Raw genomic sequence first — 11,123 nt, 5'->3', positions numbered from 1 at the left:
CTCATTCAACATGTTCCATCCATTTTTTTTCTGCAAATGACATAATTTCATTCTTATTTTTGGCTGAATGATACTCTATTGTGTATATATTTCACATTTGCTTTATCCAATCATCAGTTGTTAGGCAGAGGGGTTGTTGACAATGCTTGGATATTGTAAATATTGCTGTGATAAACATAGATGTTACAGGTATCTTTATTTTATGTTGATATACACTCTTGAATACATGCTCAAGGGTGGTATAGCAGGATAATAAGGCATATCTATTTTTAGTTTCAACTGAGAGCCTCATGTTTGCTAATTAGATGCTCTACCACTTGAGCCACACCTCCAACCCTATTTTTAGGTTTTTTTTGTGAAATCCCTCTGTATTCATGAACTTGCTTGTGTTTTTCTACCTCTCAGACACTGTACATAGGCTCTCTGAGCCATGATTATTGCTTGTTCTCATGTCCCCAGAATAGATTGTCTGAAACGATAGACTCCCTGTCAAGATGGCACCTGGCTATAGTGCTATGGGATATGGGGAATGACAAAATGTCATTCTTCTCTAATGCTAGCCTCTTATACAGAAGTAGTCTCTGCCATACCAAATCTCCACACTGAGTTTAAGACTTGCGGGAAGTGTGGGCTTATTCCATGGCCAGGTCTGCCAGTCTGTCATCAGGGTCACCTGGCTTACATTATAGTTGTGGCTTCAGTTTTTTTCAAGGAGCTAGGGTTGATTTGCAAATTGTTTCCTACTTTTTTCAGTTGCCTTTCTATTTCCTCTTGCTTTTTAGTTGTCCTGTTCCTCTTCTGTGCAAAAGACTAGCACCACTAATGATTTAAATTTGGAAGACACCAGCTTAGTAAAGTGTTTAATCCAAAGCTTTGAATTCTAGAAGGCTTATATACTTGGAGAGCATAAATACTATTTAACATACAAATGAACCAGCAATTACAATTACACAACAGATTGAAAGAGATCAAGATTGCTTGTCCATCAGATACCTTTTGCAAACCTTGAATCAGGCAGTTTTATAAGAAGCAATCACTTGGTTTTAAAATCTGCTTTTTTTTCTTTAGTCCTAAGTGTTTGAGAGTTAGCTCTTGAAGGCCTGGATTTTGGCTAAACATTGCTGAGCTAAGAAAATAGCTATCCTTATCTCAACCAGCAAAAACCCTTGTTCCTTCCTATTATGGCTTATACTCTCTCTACAACAAAATTAGAGATAAGGGCAAAATAGTTTCTGCTAGGTACTGAGAGGGTAGGGGGGAGAGAGGGGGCGGAGTGGGTGGTAAGGGAGGGGGTGGGGCAGGGGGGAGAAATGACCCTAGCCTTGTATGCACATATGAATAATAAAAGAAAAAAAAAGATTAAAAATCATTAACCTCCATCAAAAAAAAATAATTTTTCAGAAGAGACAACAGAAGAAGAGAGAAAATGAGAAATAACAGAGGCAACAGCTCATCTACATTAACAAGTTCAAGAATTATTCTAAAGATATACACATACACAAGTTGTAATGCAGGTATGTCAAGAATATCAATTTAAACACCTGAAATGAGGTAAAAGTGCAAAAATGAAGCTGTCACAAGTCTATTACTTATTTTTTGATTTTTCAGGAGAATATTAAGTTTGTCCCAAGGTTGTTTTTTAGGACTCATTTTATTAGAGGCTCATCTTGATGGCTGAAGCCAGAATCAATGCTAGCAAAGTATTTCGGGTCAATCCTCAACAGGACTGTGTTGTCACAGCCATCAGATTTTTAGCCTCCATCAAATCAATCATCACAGACCCAGACTAATACACATATGCAAAGTGACATGTAAAAGCAATTACATGATTTCAGAGTGCACTCTCAGTAGTCAGCTAGAATTCTACGGGGACAACAAGGTAGATTTTGTGCCTTTCATTCTCTCTTTTTATATATATATATCTTTAATTCATATATGCATACAATGTTTGGGTCATTTCTCCCCCCTTCCCACCTCCCTTCTTCCTTTTCCCCCCATCCCCTCCTGCTCCCCCCCATCCCTTCGCTTCCAGGCAGAAACTGGTTTGCCCTTATCTCTAATTTTGTTGAACAGAGAGTATAAACAATAATAAGAAGGACCAAGGGTTTTTGCTAGTTGAAATAAGGAATCTCCCTGTATAGCTATCTTTATCTCAACTAGTGCCTTTCATTCTTATACAGATCACAGCATAAACCTCAAACATCTCAGTTTCTCTGCATACCTTACACCCCTTCCTTCTTCCTTACCAACATGGTTACAGAATCCAAGATTCCTTATTAGACAAAGAGCAGAAGCCCAAATTAATTCAAATGAACTCAAGGCTCAGAAGAGCCTCCAAATGACAAAGAACTCAAATTCTCTGTAAGACATGACAAAAGCCAAAATTAGTTCAGAGGAAACCCAAATACTCAGAAAGAGCTTCCAGACAGCTAGGAAAATGAAGAGTAAGGCTTGCAGTATACTGGTCAAGGAGAACTTACCAAGGGTTAGACTCCAAAGCCCATAGAGTTCAGATACTCATTTCTCTGCCTAACCACTTGATAGTTTAAAAGTAGCTAGTGCCAGCCCAAGTGGAAAAATAAGAAAAAGACCCAGGAATAAAAGCAATTCTAGTAACTGTGTTGGGACCGTTCCATCTTTTCTTTCCACCCAGGGTCAACTTACTGTGAGTGGCTAATGCTTAAAGGGATGTTTTCTCCTGGTGTGACTTGCCAAAATTGTAGCAGGGAGTTCAAGGCCAAAGGCCCAACTCCAAGGGTTCCAACATGTCAGGTGCAGCCCCTTGCTCCAATATGGCAATAAAGAGATGAGTAATAGTGAAGGGCAGATAAGGGAGATTCGTTATGCAGCACAGGCACAACATGGGAAGAGGCCAAGTAAACATTTTAGCACATTCTTGGGCTAAGTAGACATGATCTTTAGGTTTAAATTGAGGAAGAATTAAGGCAGGAGGACAGAAGTATGCACAGATAAACAGTCCTGGTCGCAGGTGATCATAGGTGGTCAGGGGTGTGGTCCAGTTGTTGATCAACTCAGGATTAGTTGGGTGGCATGTGTTCCTGTTAAGAAAGTCATTGTCGTCTGGTGTGGGGAGGTAGCTTCAACTACTGTTACAAGATGTTATTCATCAGTCCTGTCCTTCCTGGATTTGAAAGTGGCTGCAAAGTAACTGAGAAAGAATGGCTCAGAGTTTTTATCCTACTTTTAGTCACCCTTTGGACAATTGCAGATCCAAGTCGGAAGTCAGTGCTTTTTAGCAAAAGCAGTTTTTAAGTAATTCTTATACTAACTACTGTGAGCACAAAAACCAGATCATAATTGTGTTTATCGAGGATTTAATATTTTAAGGCCCTAGGCTAAAATGTTTTATATGTAGTGTCTTATTTAATCTGTAAACAATCCTATAACATAACTGCTGTTAGCATTTGTATTTTACACATAAGGGATCTAATGAAACATGAAGTAACTTGGTCATACTTACACTGATAGCACAAGTTGAAGCTAGAATTTATACAAACCAGTTTGAACCCAGATCTTAGGAAATTAGTCACTAGGCTAAGCTGCACCCAAATTTGATAAAAACTGAGTTGAAGAAACTTTCAGTGGTCTTAAGGAAAAACATTAATTTAGTGATATAATGTTAAGTGTTCTATGCTATTTCAATAGTATTCTATGTAAATGCAACAAATATTATTAGCATAAACTATGTATTAAGCACTAGTCTAGGAAAAGGAACATATGGATATGATTCTTAAGGATTTTTATATATTATATGTAGCAAAATAGGGTAAAAACAAGGAAACCTACCCCGGCTTAGATTGTCTTTTGGAGTGCTATTTGGAAAATAAAATACAGTTATGAAAGGGGCATAACTTCAGTCAGAACAAGCCTCCTTATAGAGGTAGCACAGTGGGAAGAGCAAACCCAAAGGAGGTGGAAATAATGCAAAATCTTTAAAGTGAAAAGTGGAATGGGCTTTGTTTGTGTTTTCTGAAGACAAGAAAGCAGGCTGGAGGGATCAATAAGAGATTTATTACATGTTGTATTACTCATCCAGGTGAGGGAGGGCCAGGTTGGGGGGGTTTGGTATTATTCTAAGTGTTGTCAGGAGCTCAGCCATGTAGGATAAGTGGGGGAAGTGACAAAGGCAAATCATTGTATTTGACAGTACTTATTGTCTCTGATTGAAGTATAGACACCAGAGCAAGAATGGAAGCCAGATGTCATATATGAAGCTTATGCAGTCATCGAATTCAGAGAGCAGTTGGAACTAGGGTAGTAAAAGAGAGATGGAGAGAATGGCATTCAACTTTGCAACTGTGAAGATAGAGTTTATGCTAATTGCTTTTGGATTGAATTTTGAAAGTGAGAGAACTGAAGTTTGACTCCACCTTCTTCATCGATTGTGTGACTAGGTGCCATTTAACTGCGATGGAAAGATGGAAGGAGTAGGTTAACATCAAGTACAGAGAAAAGATAAGACATTACCAAAGAAACAAATGAACCCCCCAAAGCACCACCACCAATAAGAAATCCATCTCAGTATAACTGAAACATAATAAAACACATTACAAAATGTTTCATAAGGGACTTTGTCAAAACAAAAATTGGTGAAAAGCTGCCAACAGTCCCCAGAGACAAAGATGGATTTTCTTGCCCTTCACCGAATTTCTCAGAAAACATTCTTGTCAAACACCCCTGAACAGCACAGAGCAGGTCTGGTCCAGGCAGCATGATGCAAAGGCAAAGCTGTTCACACTGCAACTCTGCTGCTTGCAGAACTTGAGGGAAGACTGACCACAGTCCACCAGGGTGTGGTTAACTGAGCTCCTGCCAGCCTCCAGAAGATGTGAGCAATCTTCCCAATGAATCCAAAGACTTTGAAGAACAGGAGTAGCTAGTCTCAAACAGCCTTCATTTCAAACAGGCTATAATCTTTTATTGAGCCAGGACTAACCCTTTTAACCAGAAAAACCCAATTGTTAGTAATACCCCATCTGTTATACAAAGCAGGTGAGGCTTACCGGGACACATGGTGTGGACACCTTTCGATCACCTTTTTTTGTGTGTGTCAGCTGATACTGTGCACTGGCTCTCAATTCATAAAGTATTTTTTTTGTTGTTTTATTTTGTGGTACTGGGCCTTGAACTCAGGGTCTGTGCCCAGTAGGCAGGCATTGTACCACTTGAGCTGTTACCAGCCCTTATTTGATAGGGTATCGTGTTCTGGCCTGGGACTGGCCTTGAACTATGATTCTTCTATCTGTGCTTCCTGACAGGTTGGATTACAGGTGTAAACCACCATGCTAGCTTGTTTGTTAATATGGAGTCTTGCTAACTTTTTTCCTGGGATGGTTTCAAACCATGATCCTCCCGATCTCTTCCTCCCAAGTAGCTAGGGTTACAAGCATAAGCCACCATGCCTACCCCCTAAAGTATCTTTTGATGGGGCCATGTCTTGAGCTAAAAATAGTTTCGTGAATATTTAAGCCGTTACATGACCAGAGAAAGAAGACATATTTGGTGACAAAATTTTATTGAGCTTTTCTATTGTCCAAAATTGTTGATGTCTTATGATTTCTGTATGGCCAAGAGATTTTGTTACAAAAAGTGGAAGATGCTCTATCCATTTAGTCATTCAATCATGGAGCACCTGACTTAATCCTGGCACTGTTCCACATCATGGTTCTGGCAGTGAAGAAGAGATAGTTCTTGTGGCTGGGGGTGTAGCTCAATGGTAAAGCACTTGCCTAATGTCATGAGGTTCTGAGTTTGATTCTGAGCACTGATGAGGCAGAGAGGGAGAGGGAGATGGACAGGAGGGGAGAGGAGAGGAGAGAAGAAAGAGAAGAGAAGAGGTGAGAAGAAGAGTGACACACACACAGAGTTTGTTCTTGGTTCTCAAGTTCTCATTCTGATGGGGGAAAACATAAAACACTATTAAAATTATTAATACATATTTTGAAGGCACCATAAAGGGCTGCTATATCATAAGTATGAGATAACCTATAAGATTATGAGATGTGTTCAAATCAGACCTGGATAAAGTATAGGTATTTTTATGTTTAGTACATGAGAAAGCATTGGCAACAGAGTTGACTTACTCAATACAACTCCACCACTCGTTCTTAGAACTCTTATGGACTTTTAACTGTTGCTACCCTTATTTTTGATACATGGGTGGTCTTAATCTCTCCTTTTTATTCTGTATTAATCTTATCCTCTCAACCAGGCCTTTGAGAGCAGAGCAATGGCATGCCCCTATTCCATACGCCTGCAGTGAGTCTTAGCCACCATGTATGTTCTTTATAGTTACTTGTTAAATAGTCTGAAGCCAGTTATCAGGCCTTCTCCAAATAGTACTCTATTTGTACTTGGATTGTCCAAGTACAATACAATGTTTTCCCATGGCAGGAGAGTGAAAAAAGGAAAACTCACTCCCCAAACACTTTTTCATAATGGCATTAAACCCTACACACCTTCGTAAAGGCTGCATCATCCAACACTGTGCACTGGGGACTCCATTTCCAATATATGAAATCTAGGGGACACATTTCAGATCACAGTGGGTGAGGGCACAGAGGCTGTGTGCCTTAATTGGAATGAATGATATAACACAACCTTTTATAGAAGTTTATCTTAATAATGAAAACGATCCCCTGGGGCAAATATGTGGGAGAGTTCAGGTAAACGAAATGCTAAGTTCAGAGGTGCTTATGAAGAAAGAAGAGGGTAACAATGATAGTAGTTAGGAAGTCAGCACAGATGCCAGACATAGTACTGGTATTTTCAAATTTTGGTGAGGGGAGGGTGTGGGACTGGGGTTTGAATTTAGGGCTTTGCTCTTGCAATGCAGGTACTCTACCACTTGAGCCAGACCTCCAGTCCATTTTGCTCTGGTTATTTTCTGGAGATGGGGTCTTGTGAACTATTTACCTGGGGTGGCTTGAAATGAGGACCCTTCTGATCTCAGCCTCCCAAGTAGCTAAGACTGTAGTCATGAACCACCAGCATGCAGCTCACATGTATTTTATTTTTAAAACTCAAAGTAATCCCATGTATTTCATTCATCATCTGTGGAAAAAGGTAGCAATCCCTAGAGAAGAAGCAGAAGCCCATGACTGCATAGTGAAGTAGAAATATTAACTAGTGTCACTTCTAAAGGAACCCATGTTCAGTGTCTGGTCATTGAACCCTCATGGTTAGAAACTCTTCGTGTGATGTAGAGTGGCCTCACTTTCTTGAATCTTCCACTATGACTTTCTCTTTACTAATAAAGCATGTGTTGAGACATACATTCTCATGGTGTGAATCAATGTTTAGGTTTATCTGAAAAAGGTGGGGACCCAGATCACTTTTGTAAAACTTCTCTCAGTTGACTGAGCAAAGATCCAAACTAAAGGCTTTAAAAATTCCATCCACTCAGGCATTTTTTTTGTTTGTTTTTGGTCCTGCTGGTCAGAGCTGGATCCTAAGAAGCACTTACCAGGAACTTATGAGATGCTTTATAATGAGAAGAAAGATAATTTATTATTTTTCTCACTATGTTTTGACAGTTTGCATCTTTGCTTGATATACTTAATTAGGAGGTTTTATAGGCCATGTAGAAATGGTCAAGTTCAAATCACCTGAGACCTTGAGTTTAAGTTTGATTTTGGACAGGATATTTGTCTTTTGTAAACAAGCTGCTTTTTCAGTATATTGAACAGCTCTTAAAAGGTATGGAAAATTACCACCTCCCATTCTGAGGCAGTCTGGTGGGGATGGAGGGTATCCTGGTAGAAAGGGAGAAGGAATTGTGGAACTTAAGGTGGAGGTTTACCAACTGACATGGGAGTATTTCAATATTATAATAACTGACACTACTAAACTCCTGAATATTAGTAAAGCTGTCAGTGAAATACATACATGTGCCCTTTTAGTGGTATAGACCAGAACTTCCCAACCTGTGTGTTGGGACATCCTGAGCTGCTGAGATATTGGTTCCCTCATCTGATAGTTCCCAGTAAATCATCAGGGGATAAGTATACAATCCTACTTACTGTTATCTTTCATATAAACTTTATAATTTTTTGTACCATTTCAGAAAATTTTTTGGTTCTATGCAAATATAATATTCTCATTTGTGTCTTCAAAAATGATGAAAAGCTTTGAAATGCAAAGCAAAGTAATCCTTTTAGAACACAGCGGCAAAATTCAATGCATAATCTTCAGCCTGGATGTTTAGTTCCTTCTTCATATAAACCAAACAACTTTTTCAGACCAATCAAAGTTAGTCAAACATAAAATTAAATGGACTTGTTTCTATAATGGCTTCTCTCACTGTCGTTTTTATTAGCCACACCACTAACCTTCCTTCTCTCCTACTTTCTGTAGCACATACTCTGTGCTTCCTGTCAAGTTTCAGCTAATCTTTATCTTTGTTGCCCCTTTTCCCCACTGCTCTCCTGCAGAAAAATATCCTTTAAATTCTCTGCTCAATCAAAACTCATCCTCTACTCTTTCTTCTTGGTGACTTCTTTGGAAACTGTCTAAGTTGCATCTTTTGTCTTTATTTTCCTTCAAAGTTTCAAAGGACTTTTCTCCAGTTACTTGTGAGACATTTTCACTTATTTTTTTAATGCCGTTAAGTTCAATATGTTTAAAAGCAACCCATTACTTATTTTTTAGACTTTATTTTATTTTCATTTATTCATATGTGCATACAATGTTTGGGTCATTTCTTCCCCGTCCCCCCCACCCCCTCCCCCCACCCCCTCCCCCCACTCCCTCCCCCATCCCCCCCACCCCCCCACCCCATCCCCCTCCCTCCCACCCCCCATCACTTCCAGGCAGAAACTGTTTTGCCCTTATATCTAATTTTGTTGAAGAGAGAGTATAAACAGTAATAAGAAGGACAAAGGGTTTTTGCTAGTTGAGATAAGGATAGCTATAGAGGGAGATTCCTCGCATTGCTTTCAGGTATATATGTGTTACATTCTAAGTTGATTCTTCTCTGAACTGACCTTTTCTCTAGCTTAAAAGCACCCCATTACTTTTGTTCCATACCCTATTCTTCCCCTTTTGATGAATGTGATCATCCATAATCCAGACTTGGGGTTCTCTTTAAGTTTCCCCCACATTTCATTACTTTTCACGTCCTGTGAATCCAGGCTCCACAAGTTGGCCCTGTTCATTCCTTTATATTTCAAATTTGTACTATCACCTTTGGCTTCAAAATGGGTCTTTCTTTGGTGCTATTGGGGTTTAAACTCAGTGCCTTACACTTGCTGGGCAGGCACTCTATCACTTGAGCCACACTACCGGCTAAGGATGGGTCTTTCTAAAGCCCAATCCATTTTTACCCCTATCCCCAGATCAGAGGCCTTTGCACTTTCTTCTGATGATACTGCTCATGGGTATCTCATGGCAGGTTCCATCACATTCTTCTGTGTGGACCATGCAGTCATCTAAACCAAGCATGTGCATTCCATCATAGCATTTTAGATTGTTTTCCAATATGAAATCCTTTTACGTACCAGGCTTATCTACTATTGCTCTAACAAATGAAATATTCACTAAAATCTTTACTGAGCACCCACATTAGGTCACAATGGGTTGGGGCTAGTGATGAAATGATGACACAAGGTCACTGCCCCTATTGGGTCTTCAGTCAGTTTTATCAGTGAGGTACACAGTGCACAAGAGTGTATAAAGAGGGAGTTAACCTGGTCATCTAACTCTGGAAAAATTCCCAGAGAAAACTATACTAGTACAAATCATGGAAATTATTTTGAATACTTTTAAATAGCAGAACATGTTGCCCTGGTATTTGAGGTAGCAGCTTTACATGCTATTCCAGTCACACAGGTCTCCTACGTCATTCTTTGGACAAAAGATTGTTTCTGCCTCTACACCTTTTCACTTGTGTCTGCTGATCCTGCTCATCAGGATCTCATGGCAGGCTTCTTGGATACTTTTCTCAGAGTCACCTTTTGTTGACCTCCTCAACTAATCTAAACTAGTTCCCTGATTATATTCACCCCTACTTCACATGATTTATTTTCTTTATATGTAGTCATCTTTGATTTTCTTCCACATGCTAATTGACGGCCTTCTCCAACAGAGTGAAAGCTTCTAGAGCTTGTAGAGCACAAATGATATAATGTGATCCTTCCTTAGGCCATGGTATATGGTATATATATATATATATATATATATATATATATACCATATTTTCTATATCCATTTATCTATTGATGGGTACCTAGGCTAATTATATAACTTGGATATTGTGAATAATACCATGATTTACATGGGCATAAAGGTACCTCTATAGTAAGCTGACTAATTCTTTTGGATATTTACCTGGAAGTTGTATGGCTGTATCATAAGAGAATTTTACTTTTAAGGTTTTAAAGAACCTGATTTCCTTAGTGGTTCCCATAGTGGTGGGCTAATTCACACTGCAACTAGCAGTGAAGAAAATTTCATTTTCCCCCTGCATCTTTGCTTATAATCTCTTTTTTATGATAACAGTTCTGACTGGAGTGAGGTTTAATCTCAATGTTGGTTTGATTTGCATTTCCCTGATGGCTAAGTATGTTGAAAATTTTTCATGTATTTATTAGCCATTTATGCTTTTATCATTTGAAAAGTATCTTTAGGATAAAGGAAAAATATACTCTATTGACTGTATAACCTGAAGTTTATTTTAAAAAACAAGTCCCTGGAAATTTACATTGAAATATATGAAAGAATAAAATGGATTAATTGACAAATTGAGAGGAGGATAGATGAATACATATAGCAGGAAGTAAGTGTACTAAAATATTGATGTTGAAATCAAGTGATGTCTACCCAGATATTCACTATAAATTTTTTTCTATTTTCAATTTCTTTGCAAACTTTCAAGAATACCCAAGTGTATTCTTGCTTTCAATAGAGTTCAACCTGAGTTTCCTATATGTTCTGTACTTCTGAGATTATACCAGGTGAGGAGATGGTTAGCAAGGAAGCAATAATCTATCAAGCAACAGATGTTATTCTTATATTTAGTAAGATTTTCTATAATAAGATTTTTGCCCTTACATGGTCAATCAGAATTTTGGGTAACTAGAACTTTCACTCTTCTCTCCTGACAG

This window comes from Castor canadensis, chromosome 1, assembly GCF_047511655.1.
Source record: "Castor canadensis chromosome 1, mCasCan1.hap1v2, whole genome shotgun sequence".
Lineage (NCBI taxonomy): Eukaryota > Metazoa > Chordata > Mammalia > Rodentia > Castoridae > Castor > Castor canadensis.
This window is presented reverse-complemented; position numbering follows the sequence as displayed.